This window comes from Ochotona curzoniae, unplaced genomic scaffold (assembly GCF_017591425.1).
Source record: "Ochotona curzoniae isolate NIBS_2020 unplaced genomic scaffold, NIBS_Ocur_1.0 contig_2404, whole genome shotgun sequence".
NCBI lineage: Eukaryota > Metazoa > Chordata > Mammalia > Lagomorpha > Ochotonidae > Ochotona > Ochotona curzoniae.
The window spans coordinates 13,230,011-13,243,151 of record NW_024465451.1 but is presented as its reverse complement, the minus strand read 5'-3'; positions in this window follow the sequence as shown (position 1 = coordinate 13,243,151).

Sequence of the window (13,141 nt, the reverse complement as noted above, 5' to 3'; positions counted from 1 at the left end):
CTATAGAACCAGCACCTATATGGGATCCTGGCGTATGCAAGGAGAGGATTTTAGCCACTAGGCTACCACACCAGGCCCGCAATTTCCTTTTCTAAAAATGTCTTTTGCCAGTTTCTCTATATAAATAGTCCTTTCTCTTACCATTTAAAAAAAAAAACAAGATTTGTTTATTTGAAAGACAATTACAGAGAGAAAAATGGGCAGGAGGGCACCCTGTAGTGACCAAACCTGGGACCACGCCAGCATGGAGGCTGTGGATTGCCTAGGGAAAGGGGTTTGGGGATATGAGGGAATGGGAACCACCAAGAGAGTATTTTCCTGGTGTGGAATGACCTCGAGGGATTCCAAGGACCAGGAGACCGCACTTGCAGGTGAACGAGAGGGCTGAGACTGAGTGGTCTGGGTCTGGAACCAGAGGGTCAGAACAACGCACCTGCCCACATGCAGGGGCTGGGCTAGGTGGCGCCACCTGCTGCCCGCCGGTGCTCACAAACGCTAAGGCTAGGGGCTTGCCTGACAGGGCTTGACCACAGGACACACTGTAACACCTGCATCACCTTCCAAGTTTTTCCCATATTTAATTATTTGAAAGTTCTTAATCCTTGTTTTTGTGCACATAATCAGCAGCTTTCACACAATCATTATTATAACATCTTATGCATGCATTAAATATATATTTATGAACGGGCAGGGGCAAGAAGCAATAAATATACACTTACATTTCAACAACTGACTAATCAAATTTCAGGATAATACAAAGACCTTCTCGTAGTTACATCTTTTCTTTTTTAAATTTTGTTTCTTTTTTTTTTAAGATTTATTTTATTTTTATTGGAAAGGCAGATATACAGAGAGGAGAGACAGAGAGGAAGATCTTCCGTCCGATGATTCACTCCCCAAGTGAGCGCAACGGCTGATGCTATGCCGATCCGAAGCCAGGAGCCTCTTCCGGGTCTCCCACGCGGGTGCAGGGTCCCAAGGCTTTGGGCCGTCCTCGACTGCTTTCCCAGGCCACAAGCAGGGAGCTGGATGGGAAGCGGGGCTGCCAGGATTAGAACTGGCGCCCATATGGGATCCCGGGCGTGCAAGGCGAGGACCTTAACCACTGCGCCAATTTCTAATATTGACCGCACAGTTGAGAGGGCTGCACGCCCACGTAGACCTCCGACCAGGGTGGGACAGGTCAGGCCCGGAGGAAGCCGGGTGAGACACATGCTTCTTTTTTTTTTTTTTTTCCCTCCTGCATCACAGGGGAGGTGGAGGAGAGGGCCACTTCTTGGTGGCAAACTATATCAGCTCCTGAGTAGGGGAGATGGTCCTTGGATGATGCTTAGAGGCCCCAGAGTTCTGAGGGTATTACTCAAGTGGCCTTAATAGTCCCAGGACACTATTGATTTCATTGCTCCAGGGTTGTGAAAAATCTTTCCAAGGTCTACTGGTTGACCTTAGTGCATTGACAGACCCAGGGACATGCTACGAAGCTTTGTCAGGAGGATTGTCCAACTTGCTCTGCCCTCCACGCTCTGATGGGCAGTTAACATCCCTTGATGGCCTGGATGAGCTGACCTTCATATCCTCCGTGTGCAATTGGACATGACCCACTGCACAGGCACCAACAACTGAGGAGGCCCGGTCACGATGCAGGCACCTCAAGGTCAGACCGCACATCCTGTGATTCTCCCTGTGGCCAGAGTCGAAGTCCAGTGGTCTAGTTGGGGAGTCTTCCAAGAAAACCCACCCGGGGTGACCCCCAGATCTGACTCCAGCCAGCATAGGGTCAGGTTCAGTCTGTCACCTGCCCCAGCCAAACACATACTGTTGGATGCGGCTGCCCAGTCGGTTTCGCACTAGGCCCATGTCTCATGTGAACCAGTTGGCGCTATAGCTCAACCCAGCCAACCCACCACAGACTCGGTCCTCAGGCATACCAGCAGGTGCTGCGGCCTAGTTGGGGCGATAGCTTCCACCAGGACCATCCCCAGATCTGGTTTTTGCATGTGCCAACCTCTGCTGCTGCCTAGCCTGGTTCAGCCCTTATTCTGTTTGGCTCTTGTGCACACCCATGGTGCTGCAGCTTAGCTTACTCTGACTGGCCCCTAGAACACCCTTTGCATATGACAACAAGTGCCTTGTCCAGACTGACCCACCCTCAGCTTGGCTCTTATGCTCATCAGTGATAGATACAGCCCAACAGGGGAGTGACCACAGTTCACTTACCAGGTATGTTCCCAGCTTCAGATTTTCTGCCTGTCAGGGGTAGTGCTGGCTAGCCCAACATGACTTGTACTCTGTCCAGGCACTTGCCAGCTGGTGCTGTGACCAAGCTTGGCTGATCCATACCCATTCTGATCTTATGTATGCCACCAGATGTAGCAGCTTAGCACAGCCTGGACCACTTCCTGACTGTCCCAATCACCCCCAGTCCCAGCTCACCAGTAGAAGAAACAGTCCAGCAAGGGAATCCCCAGAGTTCCCCTCCCAGCCCACTCCAAGCCCCAGGTCTTGAGTGTGCCATCAAGTGCTGCAACCCAGTCTGAAATGGCCTGCCCTCAGTCCCAGCTCTTACCAATGGCACAGCAACCTAGCCCAGCCCAGCCCCCTCCTAGCCCTCCTGTGAACTGGTGAGTGTTGTGATCCAACTCAACCTGGCCTGCACTGTGTCCTGCCTCACACTCATGCCAGCTGTGCTGCACTCGCCTAGCCTGCCACCTGGAATTACCTCACACATATGCCAATGGGTGCTACAGCCCAGCATGGCCTAGCCTGCTCTCAGTCCTGACTCTTGCACCCACCAGCAGGAGTTTGGTGTTCCCCAAATTCCCCAATAAGGCCCATTTCCAGCCCCAAATCCCACACATGCTGTCAGATGCTGCTGCCCAGGCTACATGACTGGTTCCCAGTTCTAGCAGTTACCAGTGGGTACTACATCCTAGCGCAGTCTGACCAACCCCCAGACCAGGCTTTCATGCAGCCTGGTGGGTGTTATAGCCTAGTCTGGCTTATCCTACACCTATTCTGGTTCTTGCAAGTACCAGCAGGTGCTGAAGCCCAGTCCACTTTGGCCCATAACCAGACCCAACCCACACCCATTCCAATGGTGCTACAACCTTGCTCAGCCTGGTCCATCCACAACCCTGGCTGTCACACTTACCAGTGGGAGTTGCAGCCGAGCAGGGGAGTCTCCAGAGTTCCTCTACCAGGCTCGTTCCCAGTCCCAGCTCTTCCATGTGCTGGCAGGTGCTTCCACTCAGCTTGACATGGCCCACCTGCAGTCTCAGCTCCTGTTGGTAGGTGTTGCAGCCCAGCCCAGAAGACACGGCACACACCCTGTCTTGGATCTTATGTTTGCCAGCAGGCACTAAGGCCTAGCCCAGCCCGGCCTGTACTTAGACCCAGCCCACAAAAATGCTGACAAGTGCTGCATGCTTACCTGACCTGGCTCACCTTCAATCCTGGCTCTTGTGCTCCTCAGCAGGAACTGTGGACTAGCAGGGAAGTTAACCTGTTTCCCTACCAGGCTTACTCCCAGCCCTGGAGCTCATGCACGCCTCCGGATGTCACAGCCCTTTTTGGTATGGTCTGTCCTCAGTCCCAGCTTTTGTATATGCTGGCAGATGCTGGAGCCTGACCCAGCCCCGCCTCCTCCCAGCTCCAGCCCCGCCTCCTCCCAGCTCCAGCTCCCCCAAGTGTCAGTTGAATTTGTGAGTTTGATAGTCCAGGCTGGCTCAGCCCATCACCACCCCAGCTCTCCATGTAAACCATCTAGTGCTGCAGTCCATGAGTCTGCTCAGAATCTGCCCCAGGATCCAGTTCTCTAGTGTCCTGGTGGGTGCTTCAGCCCAGCCTGAAGTGGTCCACCTCCTCCCTTGACACTCACAGATGGGTACTGTGGCCTAGCCCCACTAACCATGCCCCCTAGTCCCAGCTTCTGTGAGCACCAGTGGGTGACAGGTGATGTTGTTTACACCATGACAGGTTTCCCACATGAGCAGGTGCCCCAGCTTGACCCAGACACAACCTCTGGTTCCCCTCTCTGAACCACTGTGACTCAGCCTCTCTGCCCACCTGCGAGTGCAGTGGCCTGGTCTGTGGAAGACCCCAGAAATCATTCCTTCCCTGTCAAACTGCTCCCGTTCCAGGACATCCCCAGACCCCTTCCCCAGGAAATCTGCAGCCCCTACTCCCAACCTGGGGCCCGGCGTGGCACGTCCCAGTCGAGTTCCCCACCCTCACCTTCCCCGCTTATCTAAAAAAAAAGGGCGGGGGGAATAAGCAACTTTGCTGGCACACTGGTATAGTTAACACAAAGTTGGCATTAACCAGGCCCAGAATTTCGGCCAGCTGTTGGCTGCTTTTCTTTTAGCAGTATAACACTCATCTAGGTACAAGGCAACCCAAGCAGTTGCCTAAGTTGAGAGGCAGTTGCATCCTAATAATAATTCCAGATAACATGGCTTCTTGATTTATTTGTCATTATATAAATTAGATATGATGAAATTTAATACACAGTTTCATAGAAGTCAGAAATGATACTGAAGTAGCTATTCGGCTGGAGCCGAAGTCACAGTTGAATAGCACATGGGAACCAAACATCTAATCCACTTGATGTTCCCGTAACAACATACCAAAAGCTGGATATTCTACAAATCAAAGAAGTTCATTTAGCTCCCAAATAGGAAGCGAGCCCCATCTCTCCTGCTCTGGTGTGGGCCTCGGGGTTGGAAGCCTCATGGAGTCAAGGCGCACTGCCCAGAGAGACAGGAAGCCAGAGACAGGGAGCTCCCATCTGGCTCTGTTTATCACTATTGGAACTGACAACACCTCTGTAGTACAGGGGATTAAGCTGCTGCTTGCCACACCGGCATCTCCTATTGAAGTACCATTTCCTAGCTGCTCTGCCTCCAACCTGGCTCCCTGCTAATGTAGGAAAGTAGACGATGGTTCAGTTGTCTGAGACACCCACACAGGAGACCCAGAGGGCGTCCCAGGCTCCTGGCTTTGGCTCGGCTCGGCTCAGCTCTGGCATTTGCAACCATCTGGGGAGTGAACCAGGAAGATCTCTCTGTGACTCTTTCAAACAAATAAATGCAAGTTAAAACAAAACAGTTCACCCTCTGGAGTGGCTAACTACTTCCTACTGGGTCCTACCTTTTCAACTTTCTGCCTTTGCATCACCACACCGGGGACAGCTGCTAGAAGGGCAATCTTTTGGAAACAAGTCGCATTCAAACCATAACGCCACATTTGAATCTATTTCCCATTAGACACCACAAAACGACCTCCGGCCTTCTCTCTGTGTATTTGTGTGCGAGAGAAGTGTCTCGAGGAGTGTTAGGTGCAGTAGTTAAGTTGCTGTTTGGGGCACTCACTTGACATGTGAGGGTGCTGGGGTCAAGTCCCGGCTCCTCAGCTCCTGATCCAGCTTCCTGCTGCTGCACAGCCTGGGAGGCTCAAGCTCTTGGGTCCCTGCCACATGGGAGACCTGGGCTGAGTTCTACACTCCTGGTTTCAGCCCGGCGTATTCTGGCTGTTGTGGGCATTTGGGGAGTGAACCAGAGGATGAAATACCTTACTGTCTGTCTCTCTGCTTTTCGAACAAAATGAAAAGAAAAAAAAATTTTATTATAAAGTCAGATATACAGAGAGGAGGAGAGACAGAGAGGAAGATCTTTCATCTGTTGATTCACTCCCTAAGTGACCACAACAGCCGGAGCTGAGCCAATCCAAAGTCAGGAGCCAGGAACCTCTTCCGTATCTCTCAGGCAGGTGCAGGGTTCCAAGGTTTTGTGTTGTCCTCTACTGCTTTCCCAGGCCACAGGCAGAGAACTGGATGGGAAGCAGAGCTGTTGGGATTAGAACCGGCACCCATACGGGAACCTGGCGCATTCAAGGCGAGGACTTTAACCATTAGGCTACTGCGCTGGAACCGAGATAAATACTTTAAAAAGAAAAAAGATTTATTTTATTTACTCGAAAAGTAGAGTTACAAAAAAAGAGCGCGAAAGGGACAGACACAGAGGAAATTTGCTGGGTCACTCTCTCAAAAAGCTGTTAACAGACAAGGCTGAGCTGGTCTCAAATCGTGAGCCAGGAGCTTTCTTCCAGGTCGCTCATGCGGACACGGGGCATCCAAGATTCCAGGACAGCTTCCGCTGCTTGGAGCTGGATCAGAAATGGAACAGCCAGAACACGTGGCATGGCAGCACTGCAGGTGGCTATCAGCTAAACTCAATGCTGGCTTCAGTAGAGGTTGTTTGTTTTTGTTTGTTTGCTTGTTTTTTTAAGGTTTATTTATTTATTGCAAAGTCAGACATACAGAGAGGAGGAGAGGAAGATCTTTCGTCAGATGATTCACTTCCAACCGCCGATGCTATGCCGATCCGAAGCCAGGATCCAGGAACTTCTTCCGGGTCTCCCACATGGGTGCAGGGTCCCAAAGCCTTGGGCCGTCCTCGACTGCTTTCCCAGGCCGCAAGCAGGGAGCTGGATGGGAAGTGGAGCTGCCGGGATTAGAACTGACGCCCATATGGGATCCCGGGGCGTTCAAGGCTAGGACTTTAGCTGCTAGACCACACCGCCGGGCCCGCTTGCTTGTTTTAAAAAGGAAGTATCTAGAATGACCACACGCAAATGTTCATGATGATTGTGTTGGGGTAGGTAGTAGCGTCATGATTCATGTTCTTAGTGCTTCCTGTAGCAAATGCGCTTTAATGAGAACTCAGTTAAGACTCTCCACAATCTCAGTGTCTGTGATCACACTGAGCAACAGGTCTGCCCCTGGCAGGGTTGCCTGCTTCGCCTCCCTCGCGTGCCAGCTGACGCGACTCAGCCCCTGCCCTCGCCCGACCACGGGGCTTCCTTAGGTGGCTGTGGAAGCAGACCAGTGAGCTGTTGGCGCTGGTCTTCTCCATTTGCCCCTCCTGGAACCCCTTCCACTTTGCCCCTCCTGTGCTGTGGGTCCTCCCTCCCCCGGGCTAACCTTTACTAATCCCGTCAAGGGGCGGACAGTGCGTTCTGGGAGCCTCCAGCATGGCCCTGACAGCCCAAGTTGTTCTCCAGAGGCAGCCTGCAGTGTCCACCCCAGCCTCATCCCCAAGTTACAGACTCTCCCCAGGGGGCCCTCCTCGCCCCAGCATCCTCCCCAGGACCCCACAAGTGTGTTTCTGGTAGTCTGGCTGGTGCATTTTGATACCCTATGCAAACTCATTCGTGCTGACGCTAAAGAAAAGACAGCTGCAAATAAAAAGCAGGATATCTGAACTGGCCAGTCATGAGTCAGAATGTATCCACGTGATGATTTTTCCCCAAGAAAACCAACCAACCAACCCATCAGGCGGCAGCTGCCGAGGCTTCTGATGAATGATTCCTGGAGCAGCCAAGAATGAGGAGTCACAAACAGCACGCAAGAGCAGCCTGGTTCTCTTCTTTCTCCCAACACATCTATAGGAAAAAATACCGTTTTCGTGCTGCCACTGCCATGTCGCCTACAAACAGCAGAAGACTGGGGCTGACTCAGCGATCTCACTCCGAATTGGTGCTGTATGGCTGTTGGTCTCGGTTCATTGGGGTTTAATTCAGACACAGTTAAGATGTAAAAGTCATATGTGTAAATTTCTATCCCTACCAGCCCCCCCATTCTCTCCAGCCAGGGCAAGTGTGGCACCGTCCTAACACTCAGAAGTCTCCCTCCTCCGCCTGCCAGCTGGCACCCCTCTGCGATAATCCCTGCTGTTGGCAGTGCTGTTTTCCAAACTCCACGCCAGGGCGACCATGCAGTCCAAACTCTTCTGCATCTGACTTCTTTCCACCCAAATTATGTTTGGCTCACTCATGGCATTTTGCACTTTGTTTGTTTGTTTATCCCGTGTTCTATCTCATTTTCTGCTATTATAACTAACGCTGTCAGGCTGCACAGCCTGTAAGGGACATACATTGCTTTAGCTGCAGGATCTGGAGCTTGCAAAGCAGGTACCAGTCTCTGCTGAGCCCCCCACCCTGTTGCCATTCCCACCGCCACTCAGGGTGGGGGCGGGCTTCTCTACACGTATGGGGCATCACATGAGGGAGCATCTGACAGGAGAGACCACACGGCGAGACAAGAGGCAAGGACCAAGAAGGGGCCAGGGTCACCCTTCCTACACCAGCCTACTCTGTGAGACCAGCGTGAGATCCACACTGTGAGAGCAGCATGAACCCCTTGCGAGGGCACAGCCCCCCTCACTTCACTTCCTTCCCCAGTGTCCACCACCTCGGCAACATCAGCCAGAGGAAAAGCCTCCAGCCCGAAGACTTCGACGGAACTCTCCGGAACCAGATCCAGGTGGGCCTTTTGTACAGTGGCCAGCACCCCACCGTGACTCTGCACATGACCGATTGTTCCCAATTCCAGCTTCCTGCTGACACTCCCTGGCAGGCAGCTGTGTCGGCTCCAGTACCTGGGCCTCTGCCATCCACATGGGAGACCTGGATGGAATCCTGGCTCCTGGCTTCCGCCTGGCCCAGCGCTGGCTGCCATGAGTATTTAAGGAGTGAACCAGTGAATATGGCTCTCTTTGTTTTGCTCTCTGTCTTTGCTTTTCAAATCAGCAAAACAAACAAACAAACCAAAACCACCCTGTACCTATACCACAGCCCCCACATAACACCGTGTGGTATAAATACATCAACACATGTATTCCCATGTCTTAGACCTGGTTGTTTGCGGTGTGGACGGTCACTGGGAGACAGAGAAGCACTGGGTTTCATAGAGAGTGACTCCAGGAGACTTTGCCGGTACAGGGAGTGTGTTTTGTGCTGTCTTCAACAAACAATGCAGAATTTTCCCAGGGTGACTGTGCCAGTTCACCCCCTCATCAGAGATATTAGAGTCCTGGGTATTCTGCAACATTTGAGACCTGTGATTTTTCAAAGACTAAACAATTATACTCTCATGTTTAACTTCAGGAGTTTGGCTAGAGAGACAAGCATAGTATCAAATAAGACATGTGTTGCGATTGTATATTTGAGTGTAATACAACAAAAATATTTTTTTCTAACTGCTGACTTAGAGCTGAAAGTACATTCAGTTACGGCTTTGACCTTTTCACTTGAGAGACAAAAGGCTGACGATGCCAAAGGCAGGGAAGGCTGACGATGCCAAGGGCGGTGGGTGCCGGCAGTGCTGTGCCAGCCACTGCTTCACGACTGACGCGCAGCAGTCACTGATTTCTGAGGTGCATATGTTTTTACCATGCCTCAACTCATCCGTGGCGGTAAGCGTATACATCGAAGCCATTCTGATGATATCAACTGAAGCTGACCATATGTGCATGCACTAGGAGGCAGTCATCCTCGCCCTAGGTAAATGTACCATGAGGTTATTTGTTAGAGAAAGGAGCTGAGAAACTAGGACAGATACATTGTTGTTTATTCAGGCACCACAATGAACACGAACAAGCTGCTCCTATGCAGAAGAACATGGGAAGGGAACGGACGCGCAGTTCTCACCACATGAAGTTGACCAAGCAGGTGCAACTCCTATGTGCAGCTGGAAGTCAGACTGGCGGTCACCTTTCATGGGGACAGGCGGGGTAGTGGTTGGGAAGCAACAAGGGAGACGGTCTGACTGCCTGGATGCTGTGATGGGCTGACAGTTTTATGCCCCCAAACCCCTAAAAAAAAACTCATTAGGTAAGATCCCAACGCCCAGTGTGACTGTGTTAGGAGGTGCGACCTTGGGGAGGTGACTACACTCCCCACAAGGTCATGTGAGTATGGCGCTCATGTTGGGGTTAGATTTTTTTGTTTGGTTGATTGATTGGTTTGGGATTTTTTCCATTTTGTTTATTTCTGTGTTTTTTTTTCTTTTATTGGAAGAGCACATTTACAGAGAGGAGAGACAGAAAGATCTTCCATCTGCTGGTTCACTCCCCAAATGGCAGCAACTTCAGGAGCTGAGCCAATCTGAAACCAGGAACCAGGAGCTTCTTCCCTGTCTCCCATGTGGGTACAGTGTCTCAAGGCTTTGGATCATCCTCTAGTGCTTTCCCCAGGCCATAAGCAAGGAGCTAGATGGGAAGTGGAGCAGCTGGGACATGAACTGGTAACCATGTGGGATGCTGGTGCTAGCAGGTGAAAGATTAAGTCAGTGGAGCCATGGTGCCAGGCCTAAGGGGTTAGCATTCTTGTAAGAAGAGACCAGGGATCTTACTGGCTTGTTCTTCCTGCCATCTAGAGACCCAGAGAGAAGGTGACCAACTGTAAACTGGGAAGAAAGCCCTCAGCAGAACCCTGGCCTACTGGCCCCTTGACCTTGGACTGTGAGCAAGAAGCAGCTGTTGGTCAAGTCTTGGTGGTTCTGCTGCAGAGGCCCAGCTGACTCAGAAGCCTGGGTTTACAGTAATGAGCCCAGGCTGCCACGGCGCACACAGCTTTATCCTCATGACGAATGCACTTTTCTCTGTGAATGATTTGGTTCAATAGGAAGTTTGTCTAACTAATGTATGCACGTTTATCTTCACATATACACATACAAATCACCTATTATTAGAATCAGTCGACTTTCCGACATCTCTGATTTGTATATAAATTTTACTGGGCTCAAAACTTAAAAGTAACTGTATGTTGACTGGCCAAACGCACAATTTCACCAAGGGAAATTGAGGTCAATGAGAAAGCAGTTTCTTCAAGTTCTCTAATGTTCACAAGAGCAACATCCAAAAGAATACTTTCTAAGTTCTCCTAATTGTTAGGGCTAATTGTCAGCTGCCCGGCTCTAAACCTAACCTCATTCCTCGGCAGCCACTTCCTGGCAGGACAAAGAGCTGAGCGCACAGCCATACACAGCCGCCCGGGAGAGAACCTGCCAGCACTGCATGGGTTGCTCCCTCGCCTCAAACCGGCTCCTGCAAGGGTGTCCCTCCACCTCGCTGTGGCACAAATCCCCAGAGCCTGTGCCACAGGGGACCTGAGGAGCAGGAGGCTCTGAGAGGGCAGGGTAGCGATGACCCAGGATCCCAGCAGGCATGCACCCGGTTCCTTGACAAGACTTTCAGGCTGTGTCCCCTCCTCTTATTCAAATCACCTTCTTCCAGGCGTTTCAGGGGAGGGCCAAGTTCCTATCTTTCATCTTCATCCCTTGGCAATGGCCATCAGCTGCTCTCCCAGCTTGTCTCTGGCACCATCTTCGTGAGTCCTGCCTGGCGAAACTAGAAGACCACACACACCCACGCGTGGGTACACACAGCGTTCTCTTCTGAGCCTCTGCTTTCAAAACGCTGGCTGCTGGCCCCTGGTAAATCACTTGGGTTCAGGCTGTTTTGATCTGCCTCATTCCAGGCCCGGTGTAAATTCCCAAGATGTCCACGAGAGGGCACTGTAATACCACCTCACACCATCCTGCTTTCCAGCGACCCCCCCCCCCCTCCGAATTCCCAGGAGAACTGGCCCCTCTGCCGTCCCCTGACCCGGGGATCCAGGGAAAGACAAACGGTTGAGTGGCGTTGGGTCATCTTTCAATCTTTCCACGTTGGATGGCAAGCCCATGGCAGCCCCATCTCGGAATCAGGCTGAGCCTGATGGCCGCAGTTTCTTCCTCCTTTCTCACCACCACCTCTCTCCACCCAGGACCAGCTGTTGCTGCCCTCCTGCCCCAAACTTGTCGCGTGGGAAGCTACAACACAGGAAGTAGGTGTTGTGGTGCTGTAGGTCAGGCTGCCACTTGAGACATTCACATCCTTTATGGCAATACCAGCTGAGGTTCCGGATACCCCACTTCCAGTCCAGCTCCATGCGAGTGCACCTGCCAAGCGCAGATGCTGACTCCGTGTTTGATCACCCACGTGGGAGATCTGGCTCCTGGGGTCAGATCAGGCCTGGCCATTTGGGGAATGAATCAATTACGGACGATTCTTTCTCCCTCCTCCTCTCTCACTCTGTCAGCCGAAGATACCAGTCCACCTGGCTTAAAGTCATAGCTCATTAGCCCACTCAAAGGGGAGGGTAGCATGATGCTCTTGGTACAACTTCTTTATCTTAGAAAAACAAACAAAACAAAAGGCAACTCTTTGTCTTGAAAGCATTTCCAAGCCCACAACATGCTAACTGACGCAATTCTACTTCTTGCTGAATGTTTCAAAGCCACCAATGGCACGGTACTTGGACACAAAGTTACTTCTCTTGGTGACTGTGGCCCAGAGTTCTTTTTTGAGCCACGGGACCTCAGGTCCGTTCCTGGATCCATTCTTGGCCTGCCATCTGAACTTGGGTAAGTTACTTACCCTCCTGACCCAGCAGATCGCTCAGCTGCTAAAATGAGGAGTGTCAGAATGCAAAGGTCCCTTATCCCCCATGGTTGGGAACAGAAATGTCTCAGATTGTGAATTTTTTTTAATTTGGGAATATTTGCAAATACATAATGAAATATCTCAGTGTAAACACTAAATTCGTTTTACTTTCATAGACTGAGTGACTTTATATGATGTTTTCAGTGTGTTCGTATTTTGACTGTGACCTGTCGCATGAGGTCAAGTGTGGAATTTTCCACTTGTGGCGTCACTGGAGAGCTCAGAAGGCTTTGGCTTTTGGAGCAGTTCGGCTTTCACGTTTCCACGTTAGGATTGTTAAGCATGTGTTTTTGTGTTATAAGATCATTGTGAAGATTGAGCAAACTAAGGTATATGATGAGTGAAGTATAAGGTACTTAAGTACCAAAAATTGGCTATTTTTTTTTTAAGATTTACTTATTTTTCCTGGAAAAAGATCAGATTTTTCAGAGAGGAGAGACAGAAAGATCTTCCATCAGCTGGTTTACTCCCCAAATGGCCACAACAGCCAGAGCTGAGCCAATCCAAAACCAGGAACCAGGAGCTTCTTCTGGGTATCCCACACAGGTGCAGGGTCCCAAGGCTTCGGGCCATCCTTTGCTGCTTTCCCAGGCCACAAGCAGGGAGCTGGATGGGAAGCAGAGTAAACCCACACCAGTATGGGATCCTGGTACTTGCAAGATGAAGATTTTAGCCATTGAGCTGTTGCGCTAAGCCTTAAATATTGGTTATTTTTATAGCCTTCGCCAAGTCATATAAAATTTTCCAAATGCAAAGTGATGCCAGTTTTGTTTTTCTTATAATCTGAAGCAAGATCACCCTAAATTGAGAATTAAGAA